Genomic DNA, 16,588 nt, shown 5'->3' with positions numbered 1-16,588 from the left:
TCCTTGCATGGGAGCAGTCCTTAAATAGCCCAAAGATAGTTCATTGATTAAAGACAGGTGTTCTTTGTTAACGGCGCGCGTGCTGGAGTTTGTTAGGCGCGCACGCAGAAGGCGCGCCTTCAGGTGCACGAGCCAAGGCGCGCAGGACTGACACAGTTCTGCGCAAGCGCAACATGATTGCACTAGAAAGCATGGTCAAGCTGCCAGTGTACCTTACATCAGAAAAACCTATCATTTTAATGGGGTGTGTACACTATATATATATATATATATATATATATATATATATATATATATATATATATATATATATATATATATGGGCAGCACGGTGGCGTAGTGGTTAGCGCTGTCGCCTCACAGCAAGAAGGTCCGGGTTCGAGCCCTGTGGCCGGCGAGGGCCTTTCTGTGTGGAGTTTGCATGTTCTCCCCGTGTCTGCATGGGTTTCCTCCGGGTGCTCCGGTTTCCCCCACAGTCCAAAGACATGCAGGTTAGGTTAACTGGTGACTCTAAATTGACCGTAGGTGTGAATGTGAGTGTGAATGGTTGTCTGTGTCTATGTGTCAGCCCTGTGATGACCTGGCGACTTGTCCAGGGTGTACCCCGCCTTTCGCCCGTAGTCAGCTGGGATAGGCTCCAGCTTGCTTGCGACCCTGTAGAACAGGATAAAGCGGCTAGAGATAATGAGATGAGATATATATATATATATATATATATATATATAGTGCTCACCATAAATGAGTACACCCCCTTTGAAAAGTCACATTTTAAACAATATCTCAATGAACACAAACTATTTCCAAAATGTTGACAAGACAAAGTTTAATATAGCATCTGTTTAACTTATAACGTGAAAGTAAGGTTAATAATATAAACTTAGATTACACATTTTTCAGTTTTACTCAAATTAGGAGGGTGCAAAAATGAGTACACCCCACAACAAAAACTACTACATCTAGTATTTTGTATGGCCTCCATAATTTTTAATGACAGCACCAAGTCTTCTAGGCATGGAATGAACAAGTTGGTGACATTTTGCAACATCAGTCTTTTTCCATTCTTCAACAATGACCTCTTTTAGTAACTGGATGGAGAGTGATGCTCAACTTGCCTCTTCAGAATTCCCCAAAGAAAATAATTTCTTTACACCACAAAGGTGAAGGCTACAAGAAGATCAGCAAAGCTTTACTCATCAGTTAGAATACTGTAGCAAAAGTGGTACAAAAGTTTAAGAAAGATGGAACCGCAACCATCTCACAGAGACGTCCAGGTCGTCCACGGAAGTTAACACCTCGACAGGAGCGTCTTCTGATGAGAAGGGTTGAAGAAAATCGGCATGCAAGTTCACTGCAGTTATCTCAAGAAGTAGAAAGCCAAACTGGGGTGACTATTTCCTGTGACACAATACGGCGTACGCTGCAGAGGAATGGCATGCATGGAAAGAAGCCTTTCCTAAAGCCCAGGCACAAAAAAGGCTGCCTGGAGTTTGTCAAGGCCCATGCTGACAAAGATGAAGACTACTGGGACTCTTTACTCTGGAGTGATGAGACCAAGATAAATGTTTTTGGAACTGATGGCTTCAAAACTGTATGGGGTCGCAAAGGTGAGGAATACAAAGAAAACTGCATGGTGCCTACAGTGAAACATGGTGGTGGCAGTGTCCTTATGTGGGGCTACATGAGTGCTGCTGGTGTCGGGGAGCTGCATTTCATTGATGGCATCATGAATTCACAGACGTATTGCTCTATACTGAAAGAGAAGATGCTACCATCACTCCGTGCCCTTGGTCGTCGTGCACTTTTCCAACATGACTAAACACACATCTAAGGCCACTGTTGGATTTCTGAAGAAGAACAGGGTGAAAGTGATTCAGTGGCCAAGTATGTCTCCTGATCTGAACCCAGTCGAACACCTATGGGGAATTCTGAAGAGACAAGTTGAGCATCACTCTCCATCCAGCATCCAGTCACTAAAAGAGGTCATTGTTGAAGAATGGAAAAAGATTGATATTGCAAAATGTCGCCAACTTGTTCATTCCATGCCTAGAAGACTTGGTGCTGTCATTAAAAATCACGGAGGCCATACAAAGTACTAGATGTAGTAGTTTTTGTTGTGGGGTGTACTCATTTTTGCACCACCCTAATTTGAGTAAAACTGAAAAATGTGTAATCTAAGTTATATTATTAACCTTACTTTCACGTTATAAGTTAAACAGATGTTATATTAAACTTTGTCTTGTCAACATTTTGGAAATTGTTTGTGTTCATTGAGATATTGTTTAAAATGTTACTTTTCAAAGGGAGTGTACTCATTTACGCTGAGCACTGTACCTGTTTATCTTCTATCCGTTTGATGCGTGACATGGTATGCTGTCGTGTGAAATCCTACGTCATGCAGCGCCACCCTTGTTTTCATCTAATTCATGTATCTGGCTAATCCAGTATGGCCACGCCTGGGGAAATGGCCCAATGGACTGATATTACAACTTTAACATGTTTTTTAAAGTTAGACAGCTTTTTGATTTCATAAAATCAGTGAAATTTAGTTCCCTCTGAAATTTGGTCATTGTGATATGTTTATTTTTGTAATATCTCACAAAATATCAGGCCATTCTGTGACTGGGAAGTTATTTAATTTGAGGGGATTCCCGGGCAAATAATATGCATGAAATTGCTCACTTCACGCAGTCAAGCAGACAGAGGAAGTCCGTGTGTGCATGCACAGGTTTACCTTCTTCTTCTTTTGAAGTTTATTAGTTCGTTCCTGTGTTTCCTTTCCTTAGTATATAACATCATGTCTTTTCTTCTCACTTTCCGTTACTGTAGTTGGTCTTCCATGTTTCATTTGCACACTAATGTCCTCCATTTTTCTCTCCTGTTTCAAATTTGTATCCCACAATACCTTGCGCGAACGGGGAAAGCCCACTACGTGATGCATGATGTAGTACAGCCTTTCTCAACCGGGGTGCCACGGCACCCTGGGGTGCCGTCTGGCTTTGTTGGGGTGCCGTCAAAAAATTATATATTCTAACATTGAAATAAATAAAATGAATTTAAATTCCAAAAAACGATAGTTACACTAATGCAGATCATCGCCGCCTCATGCATCATCAAAATTTGTCTCACGGCCCCCTTTCCCATGTCACAACGTCAATGCTGGGGTCAGCGTATGGTCAGCGTGACTGCATATATTTTATATGGGGGTGCCTTGAGAATTTGCATACTTCTGAAGGGTGCCGTGACTGAAAAAAGGTTGAGAAACACTGATGTAGTATCGTGAAATGGGTCATGGTGAAGCAGGAAAAAATAGCCAAGAATTTAGGGCCACATGGCTTTAAATTCATTAACTGTAGTATTTTAAAAAACCTAATAAAATTGGAAGTCTGTGATTCGAATTCAGTCGCTTTCGATCCATTAAACAAAAAATAACTGGGTGTCGGGGAAAATTCTGTTTATGACCACTTGAAAAATCTGAAAGGCAGTCTACCTTTAAGCTAAAGTCTGCTTAATTTTTTTCATATACAACCCCGATTCCAAAAAAGTTGGGACAAAGTACAAATTGTAAATAAAAACGGAATGCAATGATGTGGAAGTTTCAAAATTCCATATTTTATTCAGAATAGAACATAGATGACATATCAAATGTTTAAACTGAGAAAATGTATCATTTAAAGAGAAAAATGAGGTGATTTTAAATTTCATGACAACAACACATCTCAAAAAAGTTGGGACAAGGCCATGTTTACCACTGTGAGACATCCCCTTTTCTCTTTACAACAGTCTGTAAACGTCTGGGGACTGAGGAGACAAGTTACTCAAGTTTAGGGATAGGAATGTTAACCCATTCTTGTCTAATGTAGGATTCTAGTTGCTCAACTGTCTTAGGTCTTTTTTGTCATATCTTCCGTTTTATGATGCGCCAAATGTTTTCTATGGGTGAAAGATCTGGACTGCAGGCTGGCCAGTTCAGTACCCGGACCCTTCTTCTACGCAGCCATGATGCTGTAGTTGATGCAGTATGTGGTTTGGCATTGTCATGTTGGAAAATGCAAGGTCTTCCCTGAAAGAGACGTCATCTGGATGGGAGCATATGTTGCTCTAGAACCTGGATATACCTTTCAGCACTGATGGTGTCTTTCCAGATGTGTAAGCTGCCCATGCCACACGCACTAATGCAACCCCATACCATCAGAGATGCAGGCTTCTGAACTGAGCGCTGATAACAACTTGGGTCGTCCTTCTCCTCTTTAGTCCGAATGACACGGCGTCCCTGATTTTCATAAAGAACTTCACATTTTGATTTGTCTGACCACAGAACAGTTTTCCACTTTGCCACAGTCCATTTTAAATGAGCCTTGGCCCAGAGAAGACGTCTGCACTTCTGGATCATGTTTAGATACGGCTTCTTCTTTGAACTATCGAGTTTTAGCTGGCAACGGCGGATGGCACGGTGAATTGTGTTCACAGATAATGTTCTCTGGAAATATTCCTGAGCCCATTTTGTGATTTCCAATACAGAAGCATGCCTGTATGTGATGCAGTGCTGTCTAAGGGCCCGAAGATCACGGGCACCCAGTATGGTTTTCCGGCCTTGACCCTTACGCACAGAGATTCTTCCAGATTCTCTGAATCTTTTGATGATATTATGCACTGTAGATGATGATATGTTCAAACTCTTTGCAATTTTACACTGTCGAACTCCTTTCTGATATTGCTCCACTATTTGTCGGCGCAGAATTAGGGGGATTGGTGATCCTCTTCCCATCTTTACTTCTGAGAGCCGCTGCCACTCCGAGATGCTCTTTTTATACCCAGTCATGTTAATGACCTATTGCCAATTGACCTAATGAGTTGCAATTTGGTCCTCCAGCTGTTCCTTTTTTGTACCTTTAACTTTAACTTTAGTCATTCGGACTAAAGAGGAGAAGGACGACCCAAGTTGTTATCAGCGCTCAGTTCAGAAGCCTGCATCTCTGATGGTATGGGGTTGCATTAGTGCGTGTGGCATGGGCAGCTTACACATCTGGAAAGAGACCATCAATGCTGAAAGTTATATCCAGGTTCTAGAGCAACATATGCTCCCATCCAGACGACGTCTCTTTCAGGGAAGACCTTGCATTTTCCAACATGACAATGCCAAACCACATACTGCATCAATTACAGCATCATGGCTGCGTAGAAGAAGGGTCCGGGTACTGAACTGGCCAGCCTGCAGTCCAGATCTTTCACCCATAGAAAACATTTGGCGCATCATAAAACGGAAGATATGACAAAAAAGACCTAAGACAGTTGAGCAACTAGAATCCTACATTAGACAAGAATGGGTTAACGTTCCTATCCCTAAACTTGAGCAACTTGTCTCCTCAGTCCCCAGACGTTTACAGACTGTTGTAAAGAGAAAAGGGGATGTCTCACAGTGGTAAACATGGCCTTGTCCCAACTTTTTTGAGATGTTTTGTTGTCATGAAATTTAAAAATCACCTCATTTTTCTCTTTAAATGATACATTTTCTCAGTTTAAACATTTGATGTCATCTATGTTCTATTCTGAATAAAATATGGAATTTTGAAACTTCCACATCATTGCATTCCGTTTTTATTTACAATTTGTACTTTGTCCCAACTTTTTTGGAATCGGGGTTGTATGTCATAATACAGTGAAAGTTCACCATGGAGCATGTGCATCTTTATTTTGCATTTATTTTACTTAAAGTATCCGCTCCATAATCTACTTTTCTTCTCCCAAGCTTTGGAATATATCTTACAACAGAAATGTCATGGACACTGTCTGTCTGTACTTAGGCCCTGGTCACACTACAGCTCGCGATGGGTTTGCGAATACTTCACAATGAAAAATTGGTAGCATCGCCACCAATAAGTGTTGTAGTTGAGTCATTAAATCTCGAATCCGAGTCCAGTCTTGAGTCCCCAGGGTTCAAGTCTGAGTCAAGTCCAAGTCATTAAAGAACATTTTGAGTCAAGTCTGAGTCGAGTCTGAGAACAAGACTCCAACCGCACCATTTGACGGTGGCTGTTGTTGCCTTTATGTAAAACTGTCTCTGCTACTGTGTTGGACTAACATTACTGTTCGACTGCCACGTTTTAGTTAATAGGCTACAGATAAAAAGCTTGTTCATCGCTCAGCAAACCCCGCCCACTATCAACAGGGCAAATAACATGAGAGAGGGTTAACACAAGCTAGTTTATCACTCAGCAAGCAAGCCCCGTTATCAACAGAGCAATGAACATAGCGTGTCACTTCCTTCTCTGGGTGGAGTCTTGCCAAATGACGATTGAAGTTCGAGGTTGTCTCTGTCGTCTCCTCGATAGTTCTTCTACATATGGAACACATAGCAGTGCATTTTTTTCCCACTGTACAAGAACTCTATATAAGCAAAGCGGACAATCCTAGGCACATTCTCTCCAGCGCCATTCTTAGTTTGTCCCAGAACATGACGTATGAACAGCTGAATGTGCATTCTCTTGCATGAACTTAGTATAAAAGTTAATGTAGATATAAATATAAATATCTTATGCCAAATTATTATAGCATGTTACAAAAATAAAGAAAAAATCAGAGTTCCCATCTCCAATTTACGAGTTCGAATGCAGTTAATGAATGCACGAGTCCGAGTCATCAGTGCTCAAGTCCAAGTCAAGTCACAAGTCCTTAAAATTAGGGCACGAGTCGGACTCGAGTACTACAAGCCTGGTAGCTGGCTATTTTATCTACATCACAGATCGTCACTGAACTTACTAGCGTCATTGGCAAAGCAGCCAGGGCGAATTTTGACACTCTTGCCACATTTGGTGTGAATGTAGGGTTATACTTTCCCTTTGTTTGTCATAGCCTTTGTTGCTTTGTTTCACATTGGCATTTGTAGACAACCTCAGCCCCAAAAGAAGAAAAAAAACCTAAACAAACAAAAAAATCACTTGTTGTCTTGCTTTTTTTCCCACCCCAGCCTTGTTCCAAAATCCAGTTTTGTGTAAAAAACGAGACCCTGTCAGACCAGGTACCCCTTTCAGTGGAAAAAAAGGTCAGAAGGTGTTTTCTGTTATCAGTTATCTGTCATTTGCTGTAATTTTCTCTAATAACAGCTCAGAATGTAGTTCTGGCTGAGAGACAAATCCCAGGTTTATATTAATGCACTAGTTCTAATGATCTTATGGTTTCTATAGGAACAGCAAATTCACATGGGCTTGCATAACAGACGCCCTATATAAGTCTAAAAATAGAATTCGATTTATAACAGATGTCATAATCACTGAAAAGGTGAAGCTTTCTGTAAGGAGATGGTTATTTAACATTTATGGAAGTAGTCTCGAGGGTCTGGGCTTTGTAACAGTCAGTAAGTTTTCCGCCATGGGAAAGTCTTCAGAACGAGGGATTTTACAATTTCTGGTGTTTCTTGCTTGTTTGTTTGTTTGTTTGTTTTATTAATTTCAGGAGAGACTGAAAAAGAGAGCATACTGAGGGAACAACTGTTTATAATTTTTATAACAAGTGATAAGAAGAACTAGCCTGTTTAAGGGACACAACATTAAATGTAACATTATACAAAGTACAGTGTTTTGTTTTGTTTTTTAAACCGGAAAATAATCACATTTCACGTGCTAACAGTATCTCGACATTGTGTTAAGCTGCATCACTCCAGCCATTCACCCGATCAAGCCATCATTATCAGTACCAAATGTTTTGGAGGAAGTTATGTTTTCACCTCTGTTATTTGTTTGTTTGTCTTTTTCCAACATAACTCAAAGTCCCTCCCGTGCCAGGACCTGGTCTTCCCAGGCAGTCTCCCATCTCAGTATGCCACACTGGGCAGCGCCAATCTCCATTTCTACAGCCCTCAGTCTCTTGCCTATTACATATCTAGGGTTACCAGTCATCTGGTAACTGCAAGGGTTTGACTCCCTATTCACATCTGTATTGCAGTGTGACTCAACAGATCACAGTAGGCACAGTTTTTATGATGGTCTTTGGTTTGACCTGACTGCAAATAGAACTCACGATCTGCTGGTCAAGAGGCAGACACGCTAACCACTAGGCCAACTCGAGGTAACTCAGAAAAGAGTGAACAGATCTTGATTCAATTTCGAGGAAATGTGGGCCATGGACCAAGGAACAATTAATTAGATTTTGATGCAAATCTGAGTATGTGGCTTGGCAGAGGTATGTGCTCTACCAACTGCCCTTCTACACACTAATAAAGTACATTATTAAAATAATGAAAATAAAGTACATTATTATACCTTTCAGGGTACAACAGGGGCAGTACCCTCTAAGGTACTTATTTGTACCTTTTGTATACTTTGTGGGAACATAGATGTATCATTTTGAATGTAAAAACGTACACATAGCTACGTTGAAGTCCAGTAATAAGCCCTAGAGGGTACACTAGTGAGATTATACCTTGGGGGACATAAATGGACTCCTACTGTACCCCTGTTTCTATATAAAAATATACATACAGCACATCTAATATTTGGGTAAAAGATTCACCTTGACCAAACATTTTTGTTTACCATAAACAAGCTTCTGGCAGAATTCTGGTTGGATATTTCATGACTCTTCATGGTAGAATTGGTAGAGTTCAATTAAATTTGTTTTTTGTTTTGTTTTTTTCTTGGCATGGACATGACTGATAAGCATGGTCCATATAGTTTCAATAGAGTTGAAGTCAGGATTTGCTTTAAGCTTAATGTTAGCATGCTTTATCCTCCACAGCCAGCTCTGATGCACGTTTGGTTTCATTGTCCTGTTGTAAGTCCCAAGTCATGTTCAAGTTTCTGATGGTTTATGCTGAAGAATTCTGAAGTAGTCCTCCTTCTTCATTATTCCATTCACTTCGTGCAATGAACCAGTTCCACTGGCAGCAAAACAGCCCCAGAGCATAATGATCCTACCACCACCACCAGCTGGTACAGTGTCCCTCTGTACATGGTGGTCATTGTGGCCAAACAACTCAATCTTTGTCTCATTTGACCATACAGCTATCCTCCAGAAGGCTTTTTTTTTTTTTGTCCGTGTGGTCAGCTTCAAACTTTAGTGAAGCTTGAAGGTGTCAATTTTGGAGCAGGGGGTTATTTCTTGGACAGCAGCCTCTTAGTCCATGGTGATCTGAACTGTAGACAGTGATCCATCAGCTTCCAGTTCATGGCAGGGCTGTACCATGGTGGTTCCCAGGTGGTTCCTGACCATCCGAACCAATTTCCTTTCAGCTGAGGGTGACAGTTTGGGTTTTCTTGAAGCAAAGTGGCTTGGCAAAGTGACTACACCTCACAATAACTTGCATACAATTGTTTGAACTGATCTTGGAATTTGCAGTTGTTTAGAAATGGCTCCAAGAGACATTCTGGAGTTGTGTATATCTGCGATCCTCTTTCTCAGATCTGCACTGAGCTCCTTGGACTTTCCCACTGTATTATGGATTGGTCAATCCAATGAGTGCTGTAAACAAACCCTTTTTATGAAGGCACAGAGAAGCTACCAGCTGTAGTCAATCATGATCACTAACAGGAAGTTAAGAGACCTCGGCCTTGGTAAGATAAAAAACATTTTGGAAGTTTCAGCACCTCTGAATTAATAATCTAAGTAAGTGTATGTAAATTTTTGACCCTGTATGTATAATTTTGACCCTGTGTTGATTTCAGAAAACCCAAAGAAAATTAAAACTTGTGCACCAAATTATAGTGTTGTTTTTTTTAGATGTATGCTGTACAATTATTCTGCCACAGAAAAAAAGAACAGTTCAGAGAAATTACTGAAAGCCCAAATATTGCCATGACATTCAAATCCAAGATGACATTCATGTCACTATATGTAAACTTCTGACCAAAACTGCACATAATGTCAGTTTCAATATTTATGCAAGCAAGCTGTTTATGATGCAAAGTGACTTGCTGTGATCCATAAAATGAACAAAACTTTACTTCAGCACTGGAACATTATGGAGGCAGCCATCTTAGAAAACCAAAATCTTTTTTTATATTTTAAATGGTTTTTATTTAATTTTTTGTTGTTGTTGGTATTGTTTCTTCCCATCGGTGTTTATACCAGAAAGCTGAAAATTACAATCTGAGGAAAAAGGGCTCTTCAAAGATCATTTATTGCTAAAAGTTCTAGCTTTATAAATAGCTTCTTCTTCTTCTTCTTCTTCTTGGAACCTTTCCTGAAAAGAAACTAACTAAAGACAACTTTATTGTGCTAATGTCAGCATTTTTTCGAGACTGTATGCATGGGTGAACTTAAATTTGAGCTAACCCTGCTATTTTACTAAATGTTCTTTGAGGCATTTGAAGATTTTTTTTTTTGTAAGTACAGTACTTGAAAATGTGAAGGTTTATGAGGCTTATCATAGTAGCTTTAATGCAAACATGGGACATCAAACCCATGTCCTGAGTGAGCCACTATATTTAAAGCGAGCAGGAAATTATATAAATAAGTTGTTGGGTATTTTTTTATTATTATTATTATTGCTGAAATATTCGTTTTATTGTCTGGGACACCATGCTTGCTAGCAGGAATATTATATTGTGATATTTTAGGCTAGTGGTTTAGTATCCCACTAAACCAACTGTGGGAGGTGAATAGAATGGATAAGTTTCTGGTTAAAGGAGGAGTTAAAAGCCTTTTATAAAACAATACAGCAACAGTGTATACGGAGGAACATGTAACACTAAACCACTCAGAATTAAATAGATCTGGGTCGCTGTTATGACTAACAACTTCCTTTCAAATAAGTAATACAAGACAGAATTACTTTAAGCAATCAACTTCACATTAGGATATGTAATGTAGAGATCACTACAGGCACAGAGGGTGTAGATTTAAATAAAATCTTATTTGCATTCATTTAAATCCCTTAGTTCATATTCTCGTTTGTAAATGTTCAGTATAAGTTCCTGTATATTGAAAATGTTGTCCACATCTTAAAAGAAAAAGCCAACGATCCAGGTTTTTAATCTACTGGGAGCAAAAAACAGTGGCATGTTTTGAAGTTAACAGTGACAGCCACAGGAATCGCAAGAGAAAGTTCACCACATGCCTCATTTCTGTCAGAATAAATTTCTTTCTTGCTGTAAAAGTCTGGGGGGGAGCAGAGGTACGTCTTTTATACATTAGCACTGATGTTTCTTAGATCTTTAAGACTCCAGCAGAGAAACAGGTACTCAGAGGAGCTGAACCTCATACAGCACTAGAACCTGGTGCAAGAAGAATGACATTTAAGTGAAAACATCACACTGCCTTCTTGCTCTTTCATCTCCCTCATTTGTTGATAGACAGGTGGAAACGTTGCTGGCTTTTACACAATTTCCCTATTATTAAAGAGTAAGTCACTAAGCCAGAGTTCCTGCGTTTACTTTGTTCCTATTTTAAAACCGTGCACTTTTGAAATACACGATATCAGAGTTTGAAAGAGAATAACGCATTTGAAATGCTGGGGGGAGGGGGGGGGAAGCAGCAGTGTCAATAATTTATCGACTTGCTAAGAAAATAGCGAGCTTAATTCAAAATGCTGGAAATTAAATGGATGCATTCCCAGAGTTGCCATCTTAATTGTATTTTGTATTTATTCTTTATCTAATGATTTGCAATTTGCTCACACATCATATGATATAATGCTCATATTCTCTCATGGTTAAAGACTGTATTTTCTGATATCTCTATTATTTTGCATATAATGATTGCCTGAGGATTTAAAAAAAATTGTAAATGCAGAAATAATAATTTTTAAAACATATCTTGACATAGGGCGGCACGGTGGTGTAGTGGTTAGCGCTGTCACCTCACAGCAAGAAGGTCCTGGGTTCGAGCCCGGGGGCCGGCGAGGGCCTTTCTGTGTGGAGTTTGCATGTTGTCCGCGTGGGTTTCCTCCGGGTGCTCCGGTTTCCCCCAAAGACATGCAGGTTAGGTTGACTGGTGACTCTAAATTGACCGTAGGTGTGAGTGTGAATGGTTGTCTGTGTCTATGTGTCAGCCCTGTGATGACCTGGCGACTTGTCCAGGGTGTACCCCGCCTTTCGCCCGTAGTCAGCTGGGATAGGCTCCAGCTTGCCTGCGACCCTGTAGAAGGATAAAGCGGCTAGAGATAATGAGATGAGATGATATCTTGACATACTGGTATTATTTCTTATTGTAGCAAAAGAAGGTTAGAATATTAATTCATCCTCAGGTGTTTGCAACAAATGAGTTTATCTTCACTTTTTAGTATATACAGCATATACAACCCAAATTCCAAAAAAGTTGGGACGCTGTGTGATGCTCATCCTTTGGGGTCGAAGATGACCATAACTTCAGTTTGGTGGGTGACAGTTGTGGGTCTGGAGGTGACTGATGAGGCCAGTCCGGGCTTTGAAGGTATGCCCACATCGGTAGGTCTTGTAATGGGGGTGGCAATAGTTCGAGCCTTCCGCGCAGCTTGCCTGGGCTGTCTGTGTGCAGGTTCGTGACTACAGCTTCCAGTGTTTCTGCACCTGCTGCTTCACCACTTGCCTATCACCACAGGGCATGAATTTGAAGTCATGACTTGCACATGACTTGGATGAGAGTGAGGGGAGAGTTGCATAGCCATCAGCCTCACTCTCTCGTCCTGACCTAACTGAGTCCATGGGCAAGACAGAATCGAGATGGCTGGAGCTAGGTTGGGATGCAGTGGATGGCCAACAGTCTTCTACGTGTTGCACTGTGCCCTGATCGTGCTCCACAAATGCTTTGCTGGGTCCGCCTTCCTGCCTGTTGAACCACCAGGTGGTGGTATCCTCCGCACAGTCTGCCAAGTTCAGTCTTCGGTTGTAACCCTGACCAGGGGGAGCGAGGGGTTGCTAGTGCTTGCTCAAGGTACCACTCCAGGCTAGCAGAGGGAAGGAGATGCCTTACTACTCCATTGCATGACAGTCAAGGATGGTACATGCCCACTGCTCTATCTGTGTAAAACGTAAATAAAGACAGAATGAAATGATTTGCAAATCCTTTACAACCTATACTCAGTTGAATACAATACAAAGACAAGATATTTACTGTTCAAACTGATAAACCTTACTGTCTGTTGCAAATATACACTCATTCTAAATTTGATGCCTGCAACACATTCCAAAAAAGTTGGAATAGGGGCAACAAAAGACTGAGAAACTTGTGGAATTCTGAAAAAAAAAAAACACCTGTTTGGAACATTCTACAGGTAAACAGGTTAAATAGAAACAGGTCATAGTATCAAGATTGGGTATGAAAGGAACATCCTCAAAAGGCCCAGTCATTCACAAGATGGGGCGAGGTTCAGCACTTTAAGAACAACGTATCTCAATGTACAATTTCTAGGAATTTAGGGATTTCACCACTGACAATCCATAATATCATCAAAAGATTCAGAGAATCCAGAGAAATCCCTGCATGTAAGGGGCAAGGCCGAAAACCAACAATGAATGCCCATGAGCTTCGATCCCTGCATCTCTAAATGCAAAGTAAAAGCCATGTATCAACAACATCCAGAAAGGCCACTGAATTCTCTGGGCCTGAGCACATCTAAGATGGACTGATGCAAAGTGGAAAAGTGTTCTTTGAGTCCATATTTTGAACATTTTTTTTTTTTTAGAAATCATGGACATTGTGTCCTCTGGACTACAGAGGAAAAGGACCATCCAGATTGTTATCAGCATAAAGTTCGGCAGCTAGCGTCTGTGATCTTATGGGGGTATGTTAGTGCCCATGGAATGGATAACTTGTACATCTGTGAAGGCACCATTACTGTTGGAAGGTACATACAAGTTTTGGAGCAACATATGCTGCTATCCAGACGATGACTTTTTCAGAGATGTCTCTGCTTATTCCAGGGAGACAATGCCAAGCCATATTCTGCATGTGTTACAACAGCGTAGGCTTGCTATAATAGAGTGCAGGTGCTAAAGTGGCCTGCTTGCCTCCCAGTGAAAATGTGTGGTGCATTATGAAGCGGAAAATACAACAGTGGAGACCCCAGATTGTTGAGCAACTGAAGTCATATCAAGCAAGAATGGGGAAGCATTTCACATTCAAAATTTTGACAATTAGTGTCCTCAATTTCCAAAAGCTTACTCAGTATTGTTAAAAGAAAAGGTGATGTAATAAAGTGGTAAACATGCCCCTGTCCCAACTTTTGTGGAACATGTTGCAAGCATCAAATTCAGAATAAGTGTATATTTACAAAAAATAAAAAAAATAAAAAATTATCAGTTTGAATATTAAATATATTGTCTTTGCATTGTATTCAACTAAATATACGTTTAAAAAAAGCTTTGCAAATCATTGCATTCTGTTTTTCATTTATGTTTTACACAGCGTCCCAATGTTTTTGGAATCAGGGTTGTATACCAATCTACTAACTAATCAACTGGATGCTCAGTGTGAATTAATTTCAGAATATTACACATTCTTTACAGTACTGGTATTCTCTAGATTTCTGTGTTGGATTATTATGATATCTTTGTGTTCCTATAATCTAATATTTTGCTAAAAATGTGCCGGTATTTATTGACAGTTTAGTTGAAAGCATTCAGATACACAAGATTGTACCATTTTTGTTTGAATGCAGAGTTAATCCCATGCTGACAACCTAGTTTCTGAGTCCCACATCATCTTGAAAAGGTCAGCTGATGAGTCACCCAGAAAGCCCATGGCTAAAAAAACAGCAGCATTCTTCACTATAGATGAACAAACAATTCAGATGTCGCCTACAGTATACAGTTAAACTATTCTAAGGCAGGTCACAGTCCAGTGCGGTTGGGGGAAAATACAGAAACCCACCTACCCAAGGGAAAGTATTAGTGTGTGAAAGTGTGACAGTATGGTATAAAAGTATATACTAATTATAACCTGCAGACCACCAATTTGTTCCAACAACATTCTTTACCATAGATATGACATGTATTACTATCTAAAGAATAGAATAGAATAGAATAGAATAGCTGTATTGTACAGTATAATAAAGATATTTTTGCATTTCCCTGTAACTGATCACATTGCCTTGCATATTCAGCATTCACTATATTTTATATTCTTACATCCTGGAACTGAAATTGACATAAAATAGTCAATAATACTAAGGTTGGTGGAAAATCAATGTACAATGTGTCCAAAAAGTCAGGAACCAATGGCAGTTAAACTGCTTATAAATGATTTTGAATGTATTATTTACTTACTTACTTTATTATTTATTTACACTTTTTAAAATTTTGGTTCTTCTTAGTTCTCCCATTGCTTCATAACCCTGTTATGAGTACTCTCATTGGTTCCTAACCCCCAAATTATTTTCAAATAAAAAAAAAATTATGTTATGATTGTATGTATTACAAGTATTCACCTTGTTGCTGTGAAACCCTCAAGGTAATTCTGGTGCAACAAGTTCCCAATTCCCAGAACGCATATAATTAGTTGAATGGAGTCCACCTGTGTGCAATTAAAGTATCCTCAGTATAAATACGCCTGTTCCTGGAAGGCTCCAGAGAATATAAGAGAACGTAATATCATGGAGACAAAGGATCTGTCCAACCAAAGCCAGGATGTAAATCTGTGAAATTGTTAATCAGGGTTTTACCTTACCTTAACCTTAAGTCTCTTCACGCCATAAGTCACATAAGGCCTCCACACTGGCTGACCAACCCCTGTATGCCTATTCTGGGTTTCATCTATGTCAGCGTTTCTGGTTTCTGTAGCATGTTGTTTTTTACAGGACAGGGCTGTTAACCCTGCACCCAACCTCCCCTCTGGTGGACTGGGTTTTCTCTCTGGGTTGTCCTTCCCGTAGATGATTGCATTTACCCTGCTAACGAGTTGCATCTACCCAGCTAACCAAAGCCATCCACAAGGCAGTGGAGCTATTTGACCCATAGCTGGGGACTAGGTTTGCAGGCATCAGGGCATATCCACATGCTGGTGGGCCATGAGTGCCATGCATCTAGGGGCCTAGTCACCTCCGAGGCCTTGTGCTTCTGCCTGGGTCTGCAGGGTACCCAGTTACCATCTACCACCTCGGGGAGGATTCCATATCTGGGGCACATAGGTCTTACTGTATGAGAGGATATAACTGGCAGTGAAGGCTTACGCACTTGGCTCCACAGTTCACAGCATTGCTGCTAGTCAGTGATATGGCTGAAAGTGAGAGTGACAAGCACAGACGCTAAAACACACACACTATGTGCATCATACAGCCATTTGGTAGACTAATCAGAGTTTGGTTGTAAAAAAAAATGTCACAACCATGATTCTGCCAGGTAAGGGGGTCATTAATCAAGCAGAGAAGCCATGGGTAACTCTAGGGAGGTTGGAATTTAATGGGGAGAAGCTGTTCACAGGTCAACCAAAGCATGGACGTTCAGCGAAAGCTAAGAGAAAAGAAGGCCATTATTGGAAAAAAAAGCCATATGAAATCCTGTTTGAAGTTTGCCAAAAGTCATATTGGAGACTCAGCATACATGTAAAAATTGCCCTCTGGTCTGTTGAAGCCAAAACTGAACTTTTTGACCTTGGCATATGGCAGTACTATGGCAGCACTATGTTTATGTTTGGCAGAATTCCAACACTGCTGATCACCCTGAGATCACTGTCTCTACAA

This window comes from Neoarius graeffei, chromosome 8 (assembly GCF_027579695.1).
Source record: "Neoarius graeffei isolate fNeoGra1 chromosome 8, fNeoGra1.pri, whole genome shotgun sequence".
NCBI lineage: Eukaryota > Metazoa > Chordata > Actinopteri > Siluriformes > Ariidae > Neoarius > Neoarius graeffei.
This window is presented reverse-complemented; position numbering follows the sequence as displayed.